Source organism: Rutilus rutilus, assembly GCF_951802725.1.
Source record: "Rutilus rutilus genome assembly, chromosome: 13".
Lineage (NCBI taxonomy): Eukaryota > Metazoa > Chordata > Actinopteri > Cypriniformes > Leuciscidae > Rutilus > Rutilus rutilus.
Genome location: NC_140218.1, coordinates 4,515,453 through 4,541,365, shown reverse-complemented (window position 1 = coordinate 4,541,365; position 25,913 = coordinate 4,515,453). Strand labels below are relative to the sequence as shown.

Here is a 25,913-nt window from a genome sequence, read left to right as displayed (position 1 = left end):
TTTAATAATGGTTGCATTACATGTGTATTACTGTATTAAAGGGGTCATATGATGTGTTTTCATGTTTTCTTTTTCTTTAGTGTGTTATGTAGATGTTTTTGCATGTATAAGATCTACAAACTTACAAAGCTCAAAGTCTCCTACAAAAGATTTTGGTGCTCGAGCCCCTTTTTCAAAATGAATCAGAAGTGCCCCTCTCAAACAAATATCAATGATAATATTGTGGTCAATAAAACAAAATGCATTCGATTATAATTAACATGACAATGTGAACAAAACTAACGACAATTTATTATTTTTTCCGAAGTGTTAACAACTTAGTGTTAACTAATAACTGTTATAAACTGGTACTACCAACAAAATATGAGTGCATTCCTGGAGCTGGGCGTCGTTACACTCCATCCTCATGATCGCTTTCTGCAGGACTTTTACAGGCTTTCCTCAACTCACTGAAGTGACGTCGGTGTCCGGGTTAGCGCTAGCATGAGCCGTCAGGCAAGTGTTATTTAAATAAACTCCTGATGAGAGGTATCGCGTAGAATGCAGGGTTGTTATTAACTAAAACCAAAACAAACAAAAAAATACTGAAAATATATTTTAATGCGCTTTGAGAAGTAACATTTAAAGGTGCTCTATAAAAGTTTTTCATTATTATACTAAAAAAGCAGTGTATTAAATCAAATATTTATGTAAATATTACACATACTTTTTTCTTTATTTATTAGGGACCATGTACAATTTCAAACATAAATGTTACCATTTGATGCATTGTACTAGAGTTAGCTACAGGCTAATTTACATCTGCAGTCCCCAGGCAGGGTACATAAAAAAAAAAAAAAAAACATACAAATAACACTCCTCCAGCCCTGCCCCCTAAACACACAAACACAAAACACATTTTGTCTGCACCACATCAGTGTCAGTGGGTACAGATTTGAGTGGTCTTCAGAAAAGATTTCAGTTGTGATTTAAAACTCTTGATGAAACTGCAGCTCTTTATGTCATCTAGCTTTAAAAGAAAAAGCAGATTCTCTAAAGGTTGAATGGCAAAGAGGTATGTTACAGTCAAAAATAGAAGCTATTCTGGTAGATTGTATAGAAATTGCATGGCGATTGCAAACAAAAAACAATAAACATGCAGCGGCCAGGCCGTGTAGAATCTTATACACTAGTCAAGTTTGAAAAGAGTCTAACATTTTCAAAACTCAATAAATTGTGTTTCTCTAGGATCTTGCAATGGTGGTGACGAAATGGCTTTTTATCAAGGATTTTTATAGCTTGCTTATATAATGATTCTAGAGGTCTAATTAGAGCTGAAGATCTTTGCCCGAACCCGACGGGACCCGACGGGTTTGGTCGGGTTCGGTCTTAATTTCTATTATTTTACACGGGCTCGGGCCGGGCTCGGGCTCGCGCTTCGGGTTGCGTGGTAAATGAGCGGTCAGGTGATGTGTTTAGATTAGCGTGAAAATGGATCTTGAGGAGGTGAAATGGAGGCTGGTCTCTGGAGGACTTATTTTATTTCTTTGTTCCAACTTCCAAGTGGCCTCTAGCCTCCGTTAGTCATGAATAAATGATGTTAAAAAATGTATAAATTACTCCTTTTTTTTACGAAAGACAAAGGTGCTGTGTGCGTGCGTCTCTTTTTTTCTTTCTATCCCTTTTCCACCGAGTGGTGCGTGTGCCGGCTCGCGGTGTGAAGCGCGTGTCCGCGCTATTCTCCGACACTCTTATTAGATTAGATTAGATTAGATTCAATTTATTGTCATTACACAAGTACAGGTACAAGGCAACGAAATGCAATTTAGGACCGACCTGAAATTAGTAAGAATACAGCATAACATGAGGAGAGTTGAGGAGAAAAAAAGGCAACCCCCAGACTATGCTCCAATAGGGAGTACAGTTTGGGGACAGTAAAACACCTCAGCAATTTGCACATAATCAGTACACAACATGAACACACAAGACTTGCAACAGGGGAGGGGTGAGGGGGGAGGGGTTGGAGGTAATCCAGCAAAGGCAGGCAGCCATCCGGTCCTGCAGCCATTTCGGCGCTGGTCACAGACCCGCCTGACAAACTGGTGGTAAAAAGCGTCGAAGGCGTGGGATGGGGGGTGGGGGAGGGTGATTGCATATCTGTATCTATGTAAGAGTTCGTGTATGTGTAGGCCTGAAGAGTCGCTTTGCTTGACATCCCAATCTAGGTGCCTCAGTCCGCAGGATGTCATAGCGAAACACAGCAATTGCCATGGAGACAACCTTGATCAGGTCCCAGACAGAGTCAACAATCAGCAGGTGTCAGTGTGGAGTCGGGGAAGGAACGAGAGCGTCTCGCTGCAGTGCTCTCTCCAGAGGGAGTTGTTGTTCCAGCAGCGGCCTCGGCCAAGGCCAGTGCTGATAGAGGGGGGCCAAAAGATAAGATTGTGGTTGTTTGGTCTTGGTACGAGTAGCCGCATTCCAATTTACACAGCTCCTGGTCCGTTTGGGTCTCCGAAACGATCAATTTGCCTTTGCAAAGCTGTGAGCTTCTCCATGATGTTATCCATATTGTGGTTCATAGTCACAGTCTGAGTGCCAACAGCTCTGCCCACTGCTTCAATCATAACGGGCAGCCTTGTGGGGCTTTGGACAGCTGTCACCGTCTTCTTAATTCCTCGATAAACCAGGGCAATGCCTAATCCAAACAGCAGAAAACCTGTTATCATGGTTCCGAATAGGTAGATATCTTCAACGTCCTCCACGGAAAGAGCCGCCAGACACACGACCCGCCACTTCGCCCATGCGTCCATCGTGTAGCCAGCTGCGAACGTTCCGTCAGGGCAGTTAGGTTCCCCCGAACCCAAGCTTCTCGTCGAGAAGATGGTGTCAATTGCGTTGAGAGACCAGTTGATCAAATCCATAATTTCTTAATTTGTAGAGTAGTGCGGAGAGAGTCTCTCAAAGTACAAGACAGTAGACGAGACGAGAGGAGCAAAGCAGGGAAGATAAGGGAGAGGAGGGTAGAAAAATGCGACCGCCTTCGTTGAGAGCCAAAGCAAGAGATTATCACTGCTGATAGACGGCCTTTTGGACAGTCGGGCTGTAAACGGGTTCGGGCTTTTAAAAAGCTGTCAATCAAAATGTACTTGTCGGGCTCGGGCCAAACTCTGTCGGGCTCGGGCCTTTTCGGGCCGAACTTTTAAGGCCCGATTACAGCTCTAGGTCTAATGGCAGATTCACTGGCCTGTCCCCAACAGGTGATACTGTTGATACTATAAAGTCCCGTATTAACTACAAGGTATTTCTATTGACTTATAAAGCCCTAAACGGCTTAGCTCCAGTCTATTTAACGGATCTTCTATTGCCCTATAATCCATCGCGCTCTTTAAGATCACTAAATTCTAGGTCCACCAAAGGAGGGAGAGCATTTTCACATTTAGCTCCAAAACTCTGGAATAGTCTTCCTGATACTGTTCGTTGCTCAGACTCGCTCTCCCAGTTTAAAACTAGATTAAAGACGCATCTCTTCAGCCAGGCATTCGTATAATATATTTTTTTAATCTTACAGTTAATTCCGGTCTCTAGTTCATAAACACCAGAGGAGAACTGGCCCCCGACTGAGCCTGGGTTCTCCCAAGGTTTTTCTTTCTCCATTAGGTCGCCTGATGGAGTTTTTCGGTTCCTTGCCACTGTTCCATTTGGCTTGCTCAGTTGGGGATATTTTGGGGATATTTAATTTAATCTTATCAATCAATAAATTCCACTAGAAACAAACCTTGTTGTATTATTTTAATTTAATACTGTGAAGCTGCTTTGATACAAATGTGATGTGAAAAGTGCAATACAAATATACTTGACTTGACTTGACCCCCAGATGGGTTACTCCAACCGCTGTCCCTTCAAAACCGTGGTCCCACATTGCGCTAGATTTTTTAACACCGCCCTCCCGCCCTCCCAGGGCAATACGGTCGTTTTGACCATAGTGGACCGGTTTCTTGAAGGTGGCTCATTTTATTCCCTTGCCTAAATTACCCTCTGCCAAGGAGACCGGTGGCTGTGGTTGACCATGTTTTTCGCTTACATGGCCTTCCGATAGACGTGGTCTCCGACAGGGGTCCCCAATTTGTGTCCAAATTTTGGTGAGAATTTTGTAGATTACTGGGAGCGACTGTCAGTCTGTCCTCTGGGTTTCATCCCCAGAGCAATGGCCAAACCGAGAGAGCCAACCAGGATTTGGAAAGAGTGTTGCGATGTTTGGTGTCCAAGAATCCTTCCTCCTGGAGTCAGCAGCTCTCGATGGTTGAGTACGCACATAACTCGTTACCAGCGTCATCCACGGGCCTATCTCCGTTTGAGTGTAGCTTAGGTTACCAGCCACCAGTTTTTCCCAGTCTGGAATCCGAAGTCGCAGTCCCCTCCGCCCACGCTTTCGTCCAGAGGTGTCACCGCACGTGGACCAGAGCCCTTGAGACTCTGCTCCAGGTGGGGGCGCGCACCAAGGCTAGGGCCGATCGCCACCGGTCGAAGCCTCCCGTATACGTCATTGGTCAAAAAGTGTGGCTTTCAACCAAGAATATTCCTCTCCGCTCCGTCTCTAACAAACTAGCTCCCAAATATATTGGCCCCGTTACTGTCTCCAAGATCATTAATCTGGTGGCAGTCCGCCTCAAACTTCCTCCGGCGTACAGGAGGATTCATTCCGTTTTTCATGTGTCCAAATTGAAACCCGTATTTCATTCAGATATTAATCCGCCTGCCCTGGTTCCCCCACCGCCGCGACTCGTAGATGGGGAACCAACTTATTTGGTAAATCGTATTCTGGATTCGAGACAGAGGGGACGAGGATTCCAGTACTTGGTGGACTGGGAAGGTTACGGTCCGGAGGAGAGGAGTTGGGTGCCTGCAAGGGACATATTGGATCATTTTCTTATCGATGATTACAATCGTCAGGTAAGTTCCTCTTGAAGCGCCAGATGGCGATCCTGAGGGAGGGGGTACTGTCACGGTTCATGGATCCGTATGCTCATTTCTGTGTGTGTGTGTGTATGTCTGTGTGTAGGTCCACTCGTTGGGCTTGTTAGGGTTAATTTATCACTGCGCACCTGATAAGTTAATCAGAGTGGGCACAGGTGTAACTCATCTACACTGTCTTTATCTGGCTGGCGTTCTGTGTGTGTGTTATCGGATCGTTGTTGCTCATGTCTTGTCTTGCTCTCTGTCAGCTCTTCTAGTGACTCGAGTCTGTATTCTACTGCTTTGCTGTTCTCTCATTCTCTGGATGGTGAGGACTGGATGAAGTTATTCCTTGTCTTCGTTGAAGACTTTGCATGGCCGGATTATTCTGCACTTCTACTGAGACTGTGTGTTTGGAGTTGTCAAATAAAGACTGCAATTGGAACTTGAGTTTCTGTTTCGTGACAACTGGTAATATACTTATCGGTCTATAATTACTTGCTTCATAGTGGTCTCCAGATTTGAAGATAGGTGAGATAACTGCATGCTTCCAGTTATCAGGAAAGCAGCTGTGTGTAATTGAAAGATTAATTAAATGTGTAATTGGGGGGGGTTAAAGTCTCTAAATGTTTCTTAACTGACATACTATCCATGTTAAAAGCATCTCTACTTTTAGAATTCTTTAAAGAGCAGATGATCTTTTTAACTTGTTCTTCATTAGTTGTCACCAAATTGAAACCCTGACCTGTATTAGTATGTGGCCTATAGCAAGTTCTTTTTTTAAATGATTTCCATTAAAATGATTTCCTGTACTTTTTTTTTTTTCGTTCGTCAGGTTGTTGGCAGTGACTGTACAGTTCACTCTGAAATCCATTAACCTGGAGACAGTTAGGTATCACGAGCTTCCAGACTGTTACATCTTCAACATTATGGTATGTCACATGACCTTTCAGTTATTATTACATTATTGCTCATCTCCGACATTCATCTCTGTTTCCTCTTACATTCATAAACTCATGAGTGGGATCAAATGGGAGGATTGAGCAGGTGCCCAGTGGCGGCGTAGCCCTGGCTTAGGTTGTCCCCCTCTGGCCATCGGAGAATCTTACCCGTCTCTGGGTCAACACCTCATGCACACTGGTAACCGCTCTTTCCCATCACAAAATCAGTTTTCTTCAACAGAATCAGTTGTTCTCTGGAGCTTAGGGAAGGCACATTCAAGAGTCACACAGAGCCATTCGGACCTAATAGTGTTCACAGGGAGACAGGCTAATAACAACAGTATTTAATCACTTCTTTAAAATCATTCAGTTTTACAAATTCACCTCTAAATATGTCAGATCTGAACTGCCTGTAGTATGATTTATTTTAACATATGGTTTTCAACTGAAACACTGTGCTTTACTATAAATAGCTTATCACTTATGACACAGGCTCAGATTACAGCTTCTAGCTGACATTGAATGAGAGAGACAGACTGTTCAGAGGCATTCAGGACTTTGCATCTTCAAAAACAGAAAACTTTTAATTCTAGCCCAACTTAAGGCATCTTTGCCTAAATTATCATTATAAATCATTCGTTAGATTTGTCTCTCCATATCATCTAAAACCTTATCAAAGCGTTTCATTCTAAACACGGTCATCCTTTTAGGGACCGGTACTTTTAAAATATTTTGCAACTCATTTAGTCTTATCTGTAATTTTACATCAACCGGTACTTTTTATAGTTCTTTCCTTTCAAAAGGAATTCCTTACACTTAAATCTTTCAATCTTCTTACAACTTTCAAAGGTTCCATCTATCAACTTTCTTTTCTCCCTCATTTACTCGCACATTCTCTTCACTTTCCTTAGCACTGCATTCACATTCTTAGTTCTTTCTCAGACGAAAACTTCAATATCGTCATCCAAACACTGTTCCACTTTCAAACCCACATCAATACACCTACCGAGTGGGCATTTACAGTCACTGCCAAATGACCCCGCTGACCACAATAAAACACTCTCTGTTATCCTGCCTATAGTCTTATCACTGTGATCTTTCTCAGCTCCACCCTACTTCACACTCCTGAAGCAGTGTGTTGTATTCAGGAAATGCAAACAGAGCCGCTGATAAGCAGTTCTCTGTATTTTCCCCCACTGTCCCAGTTGCAAATTCAATTACAATAGCCGAATCATAGTCTTCATCATATTAACATTGATCTACTTTCTAACCCATATTAACACAGACTTTTCTTTAAATTTGAGTCATTTTGGCACTTTCTTTGTTTGAAGCCAGTCAAGTTATTGTTTATCTTTCCAATCAGAATCAAACTTTTACAAAAACATAATCTGCAAATCTCTTTAAACTGAGAGCTTCAGAGCAGAGCTGCTTACAGCATTTGCTCTCTTCTGTCTCACTATTTGTATCAGGACTGTTCAGTTACTCTTCATACAGAATAAAGAAATTTAGCATGTCATCAATTTCATTAACACTGGTTTGAAAGCTTATTCTTCTATCAAATGGTTAGTTTGCAGATTCAACTCAAATCACAAGATTATATTACTCATATCTCAGTCCCTAAATTACACAGACAGCTATCATAGCCGCTTGCACCTTCAACTCTTGTTATAAAAAATATAGCAATCTATTCTTCAATACTCTTGTTTTCATAACATTAATGCAATAAATCACATTTAAATCATTATTATTGGCAGAACATTAATTTTCATAATCGACACGGAAAATCAAAATATTCAAAGCGGGTTTCACAAAGTTTCTGATTAACTTTAGTCACACGTGTCTAGGGAAATTATCTCCAACCCATAATTTCCTTTATAAAACAATATATTTTCCTTAAATGGCTTAATATCAACAAAATATCCAATCTTTGGACATTTCTACTTTGGTAGTATCATCAACAACACTGATTACAAAACAAGTATACATTTAACATCCAGAAGCCGGTTTGAGCAAGCAAGCGCTGTTGCTGTACTCCCAGCATAGCTGGACACTTTAGGTTCAAAAGACAATGGTTGTCAAACTAAAAATAAACATCATTTCAATCATTATTTTACCACTAAAATATAGAATTTTTTCCCCGTTTTGCTTAATGAAACATTCCTTATCTTTATATCATGTTAATCCCTGTTAATCATACTCAATGCCTTATTTTTATCTGAAACTCACTTTTCATACCATTTCAACTTAATTTGACTAAACAGGCGTTCATAAATAGTTCCATGAATTCTATCTTTCCCTACATTCAGTTCCTTCTGTGTCTGTTCTCTTTTATCTGCTTTTTTCAATCCAACAATTCACTGTTTGTAAATTCTATCAGGAAAAACCCACATTTTCCTACTATCTTTCCCTAAATGCTAATTCTTCTACATTATTTTTTTTATCTGCTTCTTCAAGCTAGCAATCCACAGTCTGGGCATTTGTAAGAAACCCTGAACTTTAATACATTCTCAAACAATTCAGCAGACACATCTTTTGCAAAAATGTCGTCATTCACACGCAAAGATTTGCAAGCAGTTTCTTCATTGCAGATAGCAGAATGTAAATCAGTGTTTGTGTGTGTGTCGTGTTTGCGTGTTAGTAATAAATGGTCACTTCCCTGTCTTCCCACGACCTGATCGCCACGGCTCCTCTTGTTTCAATCCGACTGTAGATTTGGGCACGCATTGCTCCAATGCTCGTCTTTCTTGCACACTCTGCATACAGTTTCTGACCGTGTGATCATTCGTAGCACACACGTAGCACCGCCATTTCTTTCCGTCACCTCTTCCTCTTGTCTTTTGTTGAGTTGCAGGCTTGTTTGTCAGATGAGCCATCGCATCTCTCATATCAGACACTGTCCAAGCTCTAAAGACTAACTTTGGAGAGCAGTCGAGATCGAGGTCCAGTTTCAGTGCTTTCAGCTCTGCCCCGGGGTAGTGATGGTTATATGCCGGCGGCGCCGAGACAATCTCGGCTGCATTTTGGGAAACTCTCCTGTCAGCTTCTTCAAGCCAGCAATCCACAGTCTGCTCACATTCTTTACACACATGACGAAAACAACCGCAACAACTCTGTTGCTTCTTAGCCCTACTGCTTTTTTCAACTGACTGTTTAACAACATTCAATCTTACTTTGCTTAATGTCCCTTCTTCGGGAAAATCATGATATTTAATAAATTTTTCTATGTCCAGCATACATTTATGTCCGTTATTCTTTTTCATTTGACAGAAAACCGGTGTATTAAAATTATTCAGCTTAGGCTTACTGTTAGGTGACCCCATACTGGCCGACACTATCTCTCCTGGATTTTCCTTCGACACGCGTCTAATAATATGTCAAATGTCTTCAACAGATATGCTTTTGTCACCTGAAATCGGCAAGGTTTAGCAAATATGCTTCCTGTAATTACAGTTTACTCAAAATCTTTCCGTGAGTACTTTCCAGCGCTCGACTGATTCTGGTTCACCTAATTAATCAGGTGTGGCTCTTCCGTCCACTTGTGGCTCTTTCGTCCACTTCTACAAGACTTCCTCAGGTTACAGAGATTTTGAGTAAACCTAATTAATCAGGTGTGGCTCTTCCGTCCACTTCTACGAGCTAGTTTTTCAACATCCCCCTTGAAAATCTTCTCTGCCCGTACCAAAGAGATAGTTCCAGCCACTATGGTTCACTCACAGTCATATCAAATTACACCACACAAATTTAAATAATTTTACTGTCTCTTACCCGAGATGCTTTTGCTGCCACCGGGTTCTTTCTGATCTCAGTTGAGTCCCTCCTGGCCCTGAAAGCAGTTTGGCTCTTCTCTCTCAATATTCGAGGTAAGATCAAAGCCGGGTGTTTTGAGATGATCAATTCGTCAAATCCGCTGTCTCAGGACCAGAAGAGACTTCCACGAGATCCTGACTTCTGACACCAATTGTTGTGGCAAAAACAATAATTAACAAACAGCATCAAGGCATTAGAAACATTCAGGGTCAAATTGTATTAAAGAGAAGAAGTTTTATTCTCTTTAAGAGGCTTGGTCACACAAATCACCGCAGCTAACCGGTGAGAGGAGCAAAAACCTGATCACACAGAAAACAAACAGTCTTTTTATACAGTCTCTTCTCCTGTAATTTTCCGCTCCCCAAGTAAACCAGATCTAGCTGGATTTAAGGAATACAGTGGTCTTCTAAACCCCCCTGGGGTTTTACTGTCCTCACTCCCGTGAGGTCAAAAGGTCTTTGTTTGTGGCTAAACAATCCCTCTGTCTTTCCTGAACACAAATTACCCACACTAGAGAGTTCAAAGGCTCATCTGACCATTTGTTTTACTGTGTGATTATTGTCCCTGCCAGGTGCATTCATTCCAGGAGAGAAAACACATGATTGAATTGAAAGAAAACCCACACAATGTTTAAGGAAATAAATAAATTAAAAGTAACCTATTATTTTTTTCCACAACAATAACAAAGATTATTCCAAACAATCATGCATTGATTTGTTCCTAATATCACATGAACTGGAACAGTGTGTCCAGATGGTTTCTGTAGAGCCGTCAGTCTTAACTGACCATAAGGGAATATCACTCTTGATAAATATTCACGGTCCAGATGGATCTAAATTTAAAAGGGGTTATTGGAAACTGAATATAAAGTTATTAGATGATCACAATTTTAAACTGATGGCATTAAAGTTAATTGATAAGCACTGGTCTCAGGCTAAAATAACAAATGTCTATGGAGAACATTGGGAAGTAATGAAATACAAAATTAGAAACCTAGCTATTTCAATGGGGAATTGATTGCTTCAGTTAAAAGACAAAAAGAATACATTGTTATCAAAGGAATAATGCGCCTATCGAGAACTAATGGATTTGGGGGGAAAGAAATACTAAGTACTTTTTTAATTTGGAAAAAAGAAATGGCGAATTGACCTCTATAAACAAATAGTTAATTAATAATACAGTCACAGAGGATGAAAAAAATATATCACAGTTTGTTACTTAGTTTTACAAAGGTCTGTACGCTCCCAACTTTGTGTCTTCAGATCTGAATAACTTTGTAGATAATGTCTTAGATAAAGCCAAAGTTATTGAGGATGATGTTAAATAGTTTTGTGATGGTGATTTAAGGTTGGAGGAAGTTAAAGAGTGTATTGGCAACCTTAAAGATAATCGTTCTCCAGGTAATGATGGACTTGTCAGTGAGTTTTATAAAGTGTTTTATAAAGTTGGCTCCATTTTTGCTGGCCGTATTTCTAGAATCTATTGAAAAGGGGGAACTGCCCTCCTCTTTAAAACACCGTATTATTACATTAATTCCAAAGCCAAACAAAAATATTCTTTGTTTAGAGAATTGGAGACCCATTAGTCTATTAAATAATGATGCCAAATGATTTGCTTTGATCTTTGCCAAAAGACTGAAAAAAGGATTAAAAGATATTATAGATGAGGAACAGACTGGATTTATTCAAGGAAGACACATTAGTAATAATATTAGATTGATACTTGATATGGTAGACTACAATGATTGTGTTTTAGATGATAGTTTTATCTTATTTATTGATTTTCACAAGGCATTTGATACCATATGTAGTGGGTAGGGTGGTTGAGATGGGAAGTGTACCTTAAAGGCCTGCTCACTGGCACTGATTATTTGGATCAGGTGGTGTAAGTGACGCGTCCCTTTAAATGTGTCGTGAGACATGGACAGGAAAACATTAATGTGGTGTGAGTTGAAGAGTGAGCCTCTTGGTGTATCGGCTGTGTAAACGGGAGAATGTGAGTCTTTTTGGAAGGTCATGTGTGACGGTGTGGCCTGGGCCGTCTGCACAATGGAGATACAAACGTGGAAATAGGGGTTTCACTTCACAGAGAATAAATCAGTTCCACAGCATATCTCGTTATCTCTGCGGTTTATTTAAAACAGTACTCTTTCTTTTTAATCTTTTTCTTTTGCGTTGTGATCGTATGATGAGTACAATTTTGCAGATTGACAATTATAAAACATTTTCAGTGAATTAATCACAAATCAACTCAATGAAAAACAGAACAATTAAATTAAATTCAATAGAAAGGGAAACACCCCCACCTAGTGGTGAACATGCACAATTCTACATGAATAAAGCAATTAATCCATAAAACACATTATAACAATATATTTTATACACATTACCTGCACAATGGAGATACAAACGTGGAAATAGGGGTTTCACTTCACAGAGAATAAATCAGTTCTACATAAAACACAAGACAATGCACAAATTAATGACACCCGCCATATTCAGCAACTCCTTCATCCGTTTGCTCTCAAAACTTGGACCTTGATCTGAATGCACACGCCTAGGGAATCCATAAATGCAGAAGAGACTATTCCATAAATGATGAGCAACCTGCTTTGCAGACTGGTTCTTGCAGGGAAATGCGTAGGCTAATTTGGTGAAATGGTCTGTTGCTACCAGGACATCCACACTCTTATCACCCTGCTCTGCTGTCCAGAAATCAATGCAGATGAGTTCCATCGGCTCAGAGGTGCGTATGTTCTCAAGGAGGGCACGATCTTTTGGTTCAGGTGTCTTGCCTACAATACATCGCATGCAGGTCCTCACATAATTCGCTATGTCGTATTCCATGCCTGTCCAAAAGAACCGTTGTCTGGCCAATGAGAGAGTCATGGAGCGCCCTTGATGACCAGCTGCATCATGCAGACCATGAAGTACTTGTTGTTTTAAAACATCTGGGACACTGAATTGATACAACTTTTTGTTCATTTGATTGTCTCTTTTGACTTTAAAAAGCATACCATCTCTGATGATAAGTTTAGTCCAATGCTTAAGAAGTCTCAGGACAGTACGAGGTTCACTAGCACGTTCACGCTTGTCAGGACGTCGGTGTCTCTGAACGTAAAAGAGTGCTCTACTCACAGCGGGATCCTGTTCTTGTGCGGCTGAAAGTGTGCTCACATTGAGTGCAGTAGTCTGGTCCACATCGAAGAATTGCGGAATGGATTCCACGCCGATGAATTGTCCAACACCACAAGAAGAATGTGCGTCCAATACTGCAGCTACATCCTGTGAACTCAAAGCATCTGTAGACATCTGACATCGACTCCCAACTCCAGCTGCACCAGAAGAATCATCAGCAGGACTTGACAGTTAGTGGTAAATCGGAAGGAATCTTGGACGACTCGATCTACAACTCCATCAACCTGATTGAGCAAAGACTGGTAAGGTTCTGTCACCAGTCGATGACTTGCACTCGATTGGACGAAAGGTTCCCTGCTCAATGCGTCTGCGACTATGTTCTTAGAACCGGGTACATATTTCAGGTCGAAGCTGAAGGAGGCTAGGTTAGCAACCCAGCGCTGCTCACAAGCATCGAGTCTTGGCTTGGTGAGTATGTAGGTGAGGGGATTATTATCCGTCCAAGCTGTAAAATGACGCCCCTTTAACCAAAAATGGAACTTGTCGCATATCGCCCATTTAAGTGCGAGGAATTCTAGCCTGTGAGCTGGGTAATTTATCTGCGAACGTGATAGCGTCTTGCTAGCAAATGCTACCGGCCTGGCCATAGTGCTACCCTCTGGGATCTGGGAAAGAACAGCACCCAATCCATCAAACGAGGCATCTCCTAATTCTGCAGCTCTTGCATCTTGTTGGCCCAGATTTGTCAAGACAAACTCGACGGAGCTACCCCCTCAGCCCCAAAATTCAGGGCCCGAAATTACACAAATGAGCGATTTACGCCAATAATGTGATACGGCTGGTGGATAATCAGCATACGTTATGGAGAACATTAACACACTTATGGCCGTGAGGGTTTGGGATTGCACACTTGCTAAATTATAAACACATACTCATATTTATTTCTGCATGTACATATTTCAATGAGCCCCGATAAATGCAGTTTGTACTATTTCTAAAACGCTTCTTTATAAAGAACATTGTTTTCTCAATACTTTACCTATACCGCTGTGAAGGAAAGAGCGCACAATCGATCATCGAGGCATCGATTTCAACCTATTCAGCGCCTCCACCATGGACAGCGCCTGCTAAGGTCGAACTTAAGAAGGTTTACCTTAAGCAACATCCTAAGGTATAGTTCGGAGAACACACGTAGGAAATGTATACCTGTAGTTAAGGTGTACCTTTTGAGTCTTCGTAGCGCGCTAAGAGACAACGTTATCGGAGAACGCAGCCCTGGTCTGTATTAACCTCCCTTACGCACAGACCTGCTAGTTTTCCTGATCGGGCTGAGGCGATTGTCTTCTCCCCCTAGGACAGAAACGTCTAGAGTGACCTGGTGACTGACACTGGAAACACAGGCGATGCTCATGACAATGAGTTAAGGCAGAGTGAGCAGCATCTTTGCAGATAGCACACGGTAAAGCCTGGCTCACACTACAGGAGTTTTTGGCCGATTTATGCACGATTTACCCCTCCCGAGAATCTGAGAAAAAATCTTGTCGAGGACCCCGATCGGTTCCGATGTTCGGCGCAGATTATCTGGTGATGTGAGGCGTTCACCGATCGAATCTTGCACCTCCTGATCTGCTCGCAGACACATCGGGGCCGCCCCGATAATATCAAACATGTTTGATATCTAGGATTATAAATCGGGCGTCAAAATATGCCTTACAAGTTCATTGCAGGATAAATCTACAATAAAGGGGTTATGTATGTGTTTTGAACACTTTTAACTGGCAGGTGTCCAAAGAAAAAAACGTAAGTTTATCTAATCCTTTTTTTTGTCCTAATCTTTCAATCAGAGATTTAGGATTGCCTTCGTCTGTCACTAGCCACTGTTTTTCCTGGATTTAATCATTCTGTTTTACTTTTTTTTACTTTTTATTTCTTTGTGTGTGTGTGTGTGTGTGTGTGTGTGTGTGTGTGTGTGTGTGTGTGTGTGTGTGTGTGTGTGTTTATGGGGGATCTGCTACACCGTTCTGTGATGACCTGGACCTGATGGAGTCCTGCTAGTGGTAGCTTGTTAATTTAAATGTTTGTTTTTAGTCTGTTTGGCAATCATCATACTCCAATATTCGGCCCATGGGCATTGTGTAATATCTCCTTTGGGGACAGTGTTTATTTTGCCATGTTCACTAGTGTGAAGTGTGAAATGCTGTGTTAGGTGTGTGTATGCACGGCCGATTTGGTTTGAAGTGTCTCTTGCAGTGTCTGAGTGTGTGTATGTGGACCGTATCTATTTATTTGACTTTATTCACTGTAGTCTAGGTATTGTTAGACTTTATATCCTGTAACTCATTCACTATGAGACTTTTATACACTGTGATTTATTTATTGTAGAATTGTTCACTGTTATCTACGGGGAACATTTGTCTGCTCTGATTGCCTATCAGTGTATCATGGTGTTTAGTGTTTAATACAATTATATTTGAGTACATCAGTCCCATTTCTGTTCCTTCATTGGACACAACCTGCCTGAATAGTGTAAAGGGGAGCGCTGTTTGGATTTTCTAGTTTAGATATTCAAATTGCGTGCGTTTGAGCGCCGCCTAGGGGTCACACATAGAACATCACTTTTTGTTTAAAGCGACTGAATTGTTTGGGTTTGGCAGTTATTTCCAGAAAGCTATCAAACCCTATAGAGAGGATGTCCCAGCTCTGGAAGATGATCAAGGGGGACTTCTGGCAGATCTGAGATAGGTAGAGGGATCAGACAAGGGTGTCCGATCTCCCCATTTTGGTTTTTGTTAGCAACGTAAATAATGGCCCTTCACATTAAAAAAGGACATTTTCAAGGAATTACAGCATTAGGGAAAACATTGAAGTTGTGTCAGTTTGCAGATGACACTGCTTTATTTCTGAAAGATAGGAATGAAATCATTAAAGCAGTGAAATGCATAAAATAATTGTCAGATGTATCAGGGCTAGGAATGAATATGAATAAATCTGTTTCCTCTTAAAGAATGTAGTTTAACGAATTTTTTTAATATTCCAATTGCAAACCAAGTAACATATCTGGGAGTTGTTATATGTAAAGATGAAAATCAAGTTTAACAATTTAAACTTCAATCCAATGATTAACAAAACTAGTGAGAGGTTTAATGCGTGGTTACAAAGGGATCTGTCAATTCAGGGACGGGTACTTCTGTCAAAAGCTGAAGGAATCTCCAGATCAGTCTATGTGTCTATCATTGGATATTCCCCCTAAAGTTACCAAACAATTGGAAAAAATGCCTTTTGATTTTATATGGAAAAACAAGCCACATTATTTGAGAAAAGAAATGTTATGCAACCCCAAAGATCATGGTGGTTTAGAGGTTTAGAGTTATGACGCTTTGAACAATGTATTTAAAATAAATCGGCTTATTCAGTATTTAAAAAATAAAGACAGTATCTGGAATTCCTTTCCTAACTCTCTATTTAAACAATTGGACGACCTCTCATTTTCACTGAAGTGTAATTATTCAATTGAAAAAATAGCAACATTTAATAAACAGGCTCTCATGGCATGGACACGGGCCTACAAACATAACTTTTCACCAGGAGAGATTATATCTGGAACAACAAAGACATCCTTTACAAAAATAAATCTCTCTTTTTTGATTACTGGTTTGAAAACAATATTATATTAGTTAGTCAGCTTTTGAATAATGATGGAAATTTATTAACATATAGAGAATTTTTGAATAAATGTAAAATACCAGTCAGACCTAAAGACTTTGCAGTTGTAATGGATGCAATTCCCAGGAAAGTATTGATCCTTCTTAGAAATGCATCACAGGAGGAAGATCTACATTTGACAGATATCATGGGTGAAATATTTCTTGGTAATACAAATATTTTACAAAATAAAGTCTCAAATAACTACATTAGGAATATACTTAATAATATTGTTTACCCTCCAGCTCGTTTGGTCATCTGTGTTTGGAGATGTAAACTGGCGTAATGCTGGCGAACAGTAGATCAATTCTACATTAATAACAAAGTAAAGTGAAGTCTCTTTTAAAATAATGCATAGAATATATCCAGTAAAACATGTGCTGGAACGGTTTAAATTAGATATTGATTACTCCTGCAATTTTTGTGAAGGTGAAAAGGAAACTTCTGGTTTCTGTGTAAATCGTTCTCCAAAATGTCCAACGGTGTCTTTAATGGTTTTACTTCAGTGTCATGAAAGCTTTGTGGGTGATGGACAGGGTTTACATTAAGACAGGAGTGTGCCTTAATCTAGTTAATCGTGCATTTCTTTTCTTTTATTCCACAGCTGATGTGTGCAGTTTTTTATTGCTTGCATTCAAATAATTTTCTCTTGCATGTTTTGTTTTTTAATTGCAGTCTTTTTCTTCTGCCATTCATGCTTATCAGCGCCATGCAATCTTAAGCTTCTCTTGGTTCAGCTGCACACAGTCTGAAAAGGGTTTATGGCAGTTTGATAAAATAAAAGAGCCTTTCTAAGAGCCATCGTTTAAGCTGTTGACTTTTCTACCTTGAGAAAGAACATTAAACGAACAACTTAAAAGGGCCTGACAAATCATGACATAAGACTGACATCACTCACAACGTACCGATGAACAAATATAACGTCTGATGTTTGCATACGTGCATACCAGTATACCATTACGACATTCTTCGTGAATAAACATGACCTCTGATGTTTTGTATACATATATACCAACGTACCATCACGTCACATATGCAAATATAAGGCTTGTTCGACTTCATGCAGCTCTGCGCAGACCGATCGCTGGCTGACTTGAAGCATTGCATGCCGGTTAGAAATTTTGTCCGACTTGATACAGCCAGAGAATAGCTGTGAGGGCTGCATCCTCCGAAGGCCGCATTTGAAGGCCGATTTTCCGCATTTGAAGACCGATTGCGTCACCGCGGCGCGATGAAGGCTCTCCCAATAGGCTAGGAAATTTATAATTATTATAAAAATAATAATTAATTATTGCAAACCGAGAGTGAGGACGGGGCCTTGATTTCGCGGCTTTACTTCCTGCTCACGACTGCGCAGGTCTGGTCCCAAAATCGCTACTGCGCAGGTCTGGTCCTGAGATCGCTACTGTGCAGGTCTGGTCCCGAGATCGCTACTGCGCAGGTCTGGTCCCGAGATCGCTACTGCGCAGACTCAAGCCCCAAGATGTCAGCGCCATATCGGGACACTGGCGGCTTCACTTCTCACGAAGATGGCGGAGAGAGCAGACGCATTGTGAATAGCTCAGAGTAGCAAAGCCTGGAAAATCAACGGAATTAACTTTTATCTCAACAAAACCCTGAAATATCAGATGTAAAACCGTAGGGAACTTATCATAATAATTCAGAAACGTGTGAGTGACCCTGAGCACCTCCTGGAGTACGATATTGCAGACCATAACATGGCTAGCACAAAAGCTAATGCTAAATTGAAGGCTCTCCAAGAACACGACTATGGTGGTCCAGAAAGGATGGATCTGTCTCTCATTAGTAATTTGCAAGATGGCGCTCGGAAAGCGAGTGTATGTACATGTTTAGCTCATGTTTGAGCTGACTGCAGCATTTTCCCTGTTGGGGATTTGATCCTCCAGAGAAACCAAGCAAAAGTTATCGAAGCGCCTGTTTAGTATTACAACAACGAGAAAGCTTACGATCCTGCAGCTCACGAAACAGGTGAATCTACTACAAGCTCAGGTGAGCGGCTATGAAATTAAATCAAAGAAGAAAGACGATCAGATCAAAGAATTGGAAAAGAGACTGGATGATGTAGAGCAATATTACCGTATGGATGATCTGATTATCTCTGGATTGAAAACACGACACCGTGCCTACTCCAGTGTCGCTGCGGGAATCAGTGCTGATGACACAACTGCTGAGACGGAGACCCTGGAATTCCAGGTTATCCAATTCTTCGGTAGTAAGGATATTCCCATTCACAGAAATCAGATCTCGGCCTGTCATACACTCCCTCGGAATAACAAGAATAACAAAAATAGTCCTACTCCACCGGCAATCATAATCCGCTTTGTCAACAGAAAAGACAAGATCGGCTTGTTACAACAGGGGTTCAAGTTAAAAGGCACGGGAGTGTTTGTGAATGAACATCTAACGAGGAAGAACGGGAATATTGCTTATGCAGCGCGGCAACTGAAAAAGGCTAAAAAGATCAAAGCGACCTGGTCTCGGAATGGTAAAGTTTATATCCGACCGATTGGAGCAACACCAGAAGAGGAAAGAGCAGTGATGGTGAAAGAAATGGACGAATTGAACTTGTACAAATGATGATGATTAGAGTTGAGTCACAATATGAGCTGTGGATGTGTGGACTTACTACTTTATTTTATTTTTTTGTGTCGCTGATTATGGACGAAGATTACTTAATCCTCCGGGACAGATGGAATATTCAGTTAACTTTGGTTATTAGCCTTTTTGAAGTAGGAGGCCTTCACAACCAGGGGACGCTCAGTTTTTATCACGTGAGTCTGTGTCGATTTTCTTGCCAGCTTAATTTCTATGGCTTCTATTGACTTGCCCATCTCTGACGATAACTCTTTTATTTTCAATCCGTTTGAGCAGAACATGGACAGTTGTGGCATCTATGAGAATTTCTTTAATCCTGATGTAAATCAACCTAATTTAAACTTATTAAAACTGTCTTGTAACTATTACTCTGAAGGGCAAGTAAACTCACTGCATCAAACCATAAACTTTTCTAAAAATCTTTTCTCTACTTTTCACTGGAATATTCGTAGTATGTCTAAAAATCATGACGAATTGAGAACTTTTCTGTCTAGCTTAAGTTTTTCCTTCTCAGTCTTGGCCTTTTCTGAGACTTGGCTGACTGATGATGTATTTACTTTATTCCCCCTACCTAATTATGTATCATTTCATTCTTGTAGAAAAAAACTAAAGAGGAGGGGGTGTCTCTTTATATGTTTTGAATTCCTTTGATGCTGGTGTTAGAGATGAACTTAGTGCAGAATTTGACACCACTAACACAGAGTCTATATTTATTGAAATCCCATCTTGTCAGCAATTCAATGGAAAGAGCATTCTGATCGGATGCATCTATAGACCACCAGATTCAGACCATAACACATTTATTGATGCACTTCAATCAACACTTGAGTTAATAAGCAAAGAAAGCAAATTATGTTTTTTACTCGGTGACTACAATATTAATTTACTCAAATGTGATTTAACACAAACAGTTGATTTCTTAAATGCACACCATTCTTTAAATTTTTTCCCTCTTATTACTAAACCTTCCAGAATCACCTCCTCATCTGCTATACTCTCATTGATAATATTTTGTTTAATTCTTATAACTTTGAGGTCACTTCAGGCCTCCTGATGTGTGATGTCTCTGACCACTTTCCTGTCTTCCAGTTTATCCAATCATGCCATCTAATGTCTAGCTATCCTAAGAATGGACCAAATAAATATCGTAAATTCTCTAGAAACAGCATTGATCATTTTAAGTCTGCCATTGGCAATACCATATGGGATGAGGTACTTGTGTCACAAGACGTTAACAGTGCATACAGCTTATTCTTAAAGTCTTTTAATAAGGCTTTAGATTTATCATTGCCGTTGATGAGTACAAAATCCAGAAATAAATACTCTAAGGGGAAGCCGTGGATATCTGATGAACTAAAAAAGCTTTCCCGGAAAAAAAATAAACTTTATAGGAGGTCTATTCTTAACCCGTCCTCAATTAATACTGAAACTTATAAGAAATGTAAAAACTACTTCACATCTTTAGTAAGAAAAACAAAGAAAGGATATTATTCAAATCAATTTGCACAAGCTTCTAAAAACATTAAAACAACATGGCACCTCATTAATCACTTACTGAACCGTACTAAATACCCATTTACCGTCCCTCCAACCCTGTTGATATTGCTAATGGCTTTAATGATTTCTTTATATCGGTTGGTTCTGAACTAGCATTTAGCACTAATGGTTCGGATATACACCCCTGTTCTTTAATCAAAGGTCAGGATCCTTCATTCCATAATTTTGACCCACCAACTGTTCAAGAGGTTTGTAATATTATTTTATCACTTAAAAATGCAGCCCATGGTCATGATGGCATTAAAAGTGTTCTTATCAAAGAGACAATTGACTATATCATTAAACCTCTCATTCATATTCTCTCACTGTCTCTTAAAACTGGAATTGTCCCTCGGGATTTGAAGGTTGCTAGGGTTATACCAATTTTCAAGACCGGTGACTCCAAGGAATTTGGTAATTATAGGCCAATATCAATTCTCCCGTGTATATCGAAAATCTTGGAAAGATTATTTAATCACTTGGATGCCAATAATATTTTATATAAACATCAATATGGTTTTCGGAAGCGACACTCTACTGAGCATGCCCTCATTCAACTTGTGAACTACATTTCTTTAGCTCTTGACAATAAAAAATTTGCTCTTGGAGTCTTCCTGGACCTGAGTAAGGCATTCGATACGGTCAGTCACAATATTCTGATTGCCAAACTTAGCAGATACGGAGTGGAGGATGTTGCCTTGAGATGGTTTAGAAGCTACTTAGCTGATAGAGAGCAATATGTATACCTGGAAGGCTATACCTCCATGAAGTCACAAATTATGATTGGTGTCCCTCAAGGATCAATTTTGGGGCCTCTTTTATTTTTTATTTATATTAATGACATGGCCACGACTTGCACCAAACTCCTACCAGTACTATCTGCAGATGATACAAATCTTGTAGCTTCTCACCAAGACTTTAATATTTTAATCAAAACGGTCAATGAGGAACTATCTTCCATTGTGGAATGGTTTCAATGGAACAAACTTACCCTCAATATAAAAAAATGCAATTTTATGATTTTTTGTAATACTAACAAACATTACCCTATAGAATTATCTAAATTTTTTATTAATAACATTCAAATCGAATTGGTTCAGCATACCAAATTTTTGGGAGTCATTATAGATAGTGGTCTTAAATGGTCTAACCATATAAATTTCGTATCTAAGAGGTCAGCTAAAATGCTGGGTATATTGAGGAGGGTTTGTCCTTTAGTTCACTCCTCAGCTTTTTTAACCTTATATTATAGTTTTTTGTTCCCATTCATTAATTATTGCAATATTGTTTGGGCAGCTACCTATTCTACTTACCTGAAGAAATTAACAGTCATACAGAAGAAATATCTTAGATTTATATCTCATTCAAATAGATATGCACCCTCGGCACCCCTTTATAACAAATTCAAAGTTCTCCCTATTGATAAGGTAAATATTTATCAAACATGTTTATTTATGCATAATTTTATATATAGGAAACAAGATCTTCCAGACTCCTTTCAGAATTTATCCCCATTTCACATGTACACTCATTTCAAACTAGACACAGCAATAATAACCTACTCTTACCTTACACACGAACTGCAAGACATCAATTTAATATTTCTTTTAGAGGTCCTAGAGCTGCAGAGTTGGAGCGTTATAAAAGAAGAACCTGCCAGTAAATGGCTTACAGGAGGGAAAAGGTGAAAACACACGACAAATCATCTCTGATATCATCGGAAAGATTGTGCCACACTGGAGGGAGAAGATGGATTTCATCCTGGATTCGGTGCACCGACTGGGGCCGAGTAACACCAGCCGCCCTCGTCAGATCATCATGCAGTTCACAGGACGCTTCAAAGGTCATATTGTGTCCCATATGGCAGATGAATTTGGTCACTGGCTGATTCTTATCATAAACATAGATGGTCTGAAATTCATCTTAGTCAACATTTATGGATATAACATCAGTAGAGAAAACCGAAACCTACTTGAACAAATTGGTTTACATTTAGACAATCTCAAATGAACACACTCAACTGATAACATCATCATTGGAGGCGATCTAAACCTAGTTCATGATTTTTTTTATTATAAATATCCTTTCAGATACTCTGCCAGTCATCCAAACACCATATTCACGAACTTTTGCGAAAAACAAAATTTGGTTGATCCTTGGAGACACTTAAATCCAGAAATATCTAAATACTCCTGGTTTAGCTCAAGCCACAATTATAAATCCAGAATTGATCACTGGTTAATTGCAAATCATTTGCTATTTTATAATATTAGCTCTGATATTTCTTCTGCACCACTAACAGATCATAGTGTTATTTTACTACAGATCAAACCCAGTGACAACAATGTCCACTCACACACATATTGGAAGTTCAATTCCAGTCTGCTCAAAAATAATGACTACTGCCAAAAAATCTAATTATTAATTAAAGAAAATGCCAATTCTGAGGAGCTCACAACTGCTACCAAAAAGTGGGAATTCCTAAAATATAAAATACGCCAATTTACCATCTCATTCAGTAAAATAATTAAAAAAGATAGTTAAAAAAAAAAGAAGTAGACATTATTAATCAGTTCAATATGTACTGCAATAGACCAAACCCAACTGAAGACGATAGACAGAAGATATTAAACCTCCAACCAAAACTAGATGAAGTTCACAGTCGTAAGGCCCAAGGGGGCTTTATTAGATCCAGAGCTAGTGGATAGAGGAGGGGGAACAATTCAGCGTATTTCTGTGGTCTTGAAAAAAGAAGACAGGAAAAAAAATAGCATCAGATCCCTGATGGTTGATAATAATGAAGTCACAGATGAAAACTTGATCTCTTCAGAAATCTGGGAATTCTATAGCCAGCTCTATAGCTCAACATTTTCTAGCGTGGACTGTTTTTTTTCAGGATATAGCAAAACATATTCCAAAAATAGAGGATGGCCTCAAACAAACATGTGATAATCAAATAACAATTCCAGAACTTGACGCAGTAATTGGTCGCCTCTCTCTTAACAAAGCCCCCGGATCCGACGGTCTCACAGGTGACTTTTACAGACATTTGGGTAGATTTAAGAGACCTGCTGCTACAAGTCTTTACCCAAATATTTGAAACATGAGTGCTTCCACCAACAATGAGACATGGAGTTATCGTCTCAATTCCAAAACCTGGGAAAGATCCCAGAATTATAGTTAACAGAAGACCCATTACACTCAGAAATTCAGACTACAAACTCCTAACTTACATCTTTGCTTCTCGTCTTCAAACAGGGATTTCAGATCTTATTGCAGATACACAGTCAGGGCTCTTAAAAGGAAGGTCAATACATAATAATATAAGATTGGTAATGGACATCATTGAGTGTAGAAGCCAAATAGAGGATAATGGTTTCCTTCTCTTTCTAGACTTCTATAAAGCATTCGACTCCGCGGAGCATCCATTTATTCTTTCGCCGAAATCAGAAATCAAATACCTGGGGATTTACCTCTCTAAGGACCAAAAACAAAGCCTGCTTCTGAATGTAGAAAATACAATTAAAGAATGCAAATCATGACTAAATATATGGCTGCAGAGGGACCTATCAATACTAGGCCGAGTTTACCTAACTAAGATGAATATTTATCCAGATGTTCTTGCCCAGCCTATTCCAGTGCCACTCCAAACAACACTGATTACATCTATCAACCAAATCAACCTAAACTTCATTTGGAGAAACAGACCACATTATATGAAGAAAAGCAATATGGTTAAAGACACAAAGGATGGAGGAATAAAAGTTATTGATTTTGACTGCCTTAATGGAACCTTAAAAATAAACTGGTTAAAATCTTGGATCAAACACAGCAACTCCTTTTGGTATTGTATTCCAAGACCTTATTCAAGAGAACTGGAGGATTAGAATTTCTTCTTAGAGCGGACTTTAGTGTTAACAGATTACCTATATCATTGTCAGAGATTCACTGATAAATACTCTTGTACTGGAAAATGTTATACGTGCATAACTTCTCACGCCACACATCTGTACTCTGGAACAACAGATATATTTTGCACAGCAACACATCTCTGTTCTTTGAGGATTGGTGTGGGAGAAATATATGGTCCATAGCCGACTTAATGGATACCGACAGACAGTTGTTAAATTATGGACAATTTTCCATCAAACATAATTTCAAACCCTTAAAATCAGACTTTACTAAATTACATAAAGCACTAGCCCAATAATTTGTCCTTCTAACAAGAAACATTTTGGCATATTATCCGATACAACCACAATTGGCCCCACTATCAATTCAAGGGATCTTTGTTCTGGATGAAAAATGCACTAACCACTTTATTAGAAATTGTTTTATTGATTATATTTACCCTAAAAGGCCAAATAAAAATAACATCCTACAAAAATTTGATAAATATTCAATCACTAAATTAAGAACAATGTATCTAACACTCCCTATACCTCCTAAAGTGAAAGAAACGCACTTCAAAGTAATGAACAACATTTACCCCTCTAAAGAATTACTGAGACGTCGCTTTGGTATAGATGATAATACATGTGCATTCTGTGAAAATGATGTCGAAACTACGGACCATGTGTTTTTCTCATGTAACGTGATACAGATATTTTGGTGTGATAAACATAAACGGGTTAAGCAACAGATGTCTTCATTCCCAAACTCTGTCTCCAGTGACGCCATAACATTTGGACTGATATTGCAAAGCAAGGGTGATGAGCTCTGGACTAATACAACTGTGTGTCTAGCTAAATTCTTCATTCACAAATGTAGAATTGTGAAATCATCTCCCAAATTAGTTTTTTTTTTTTAAATGAATTTAAACTGTATATGAAATCCTTAAAAACTCTGAAAGGTCCTAAAGCACAAAAATATATAATACCCTAAAACACGTCCCAGCTGAGGTTAATAGCTGAACAATGACTGAATTCTCCCCTTATGTTATGTTATAATTTCTTACGTTTTATTTTTTTCTATTTAAATTTGTTTATATGAAAGTTTCTTTTCCTTTTATAAATCATCCTTATTTTTGTTACTAAGACTACATATATATTTCCTGTTTGTATTAAGAGCTGCTCCCTCTGGCTATATCTTCTCTGTGTCCTATTCTGAAGAAACGGATTTTATGCAGCCATGTTTGCTTGTAAATCTTGATATTTTCAATAAAAAAAAAAAAGAATAAAATGTAAAAAATGAAGGACGAAAGGTGACCAGGCCCGGACACGTATAGGCTATTTTGTTTTAG

General features: G+C 39.4%; 1 protein-coding gene across 1 annotated transcript in view; it reads left to right on the top strand.

The window, feature by feature from the left end:
* LOC311302519 (uncharacterized protein) overlaps positions 1-25,913 on the top strand; it is a 1,110,603-nt gene that overhangs the window by 193,670 nt on the left and 891,020 nt on the right. The window lies entirely within an intron of this gene.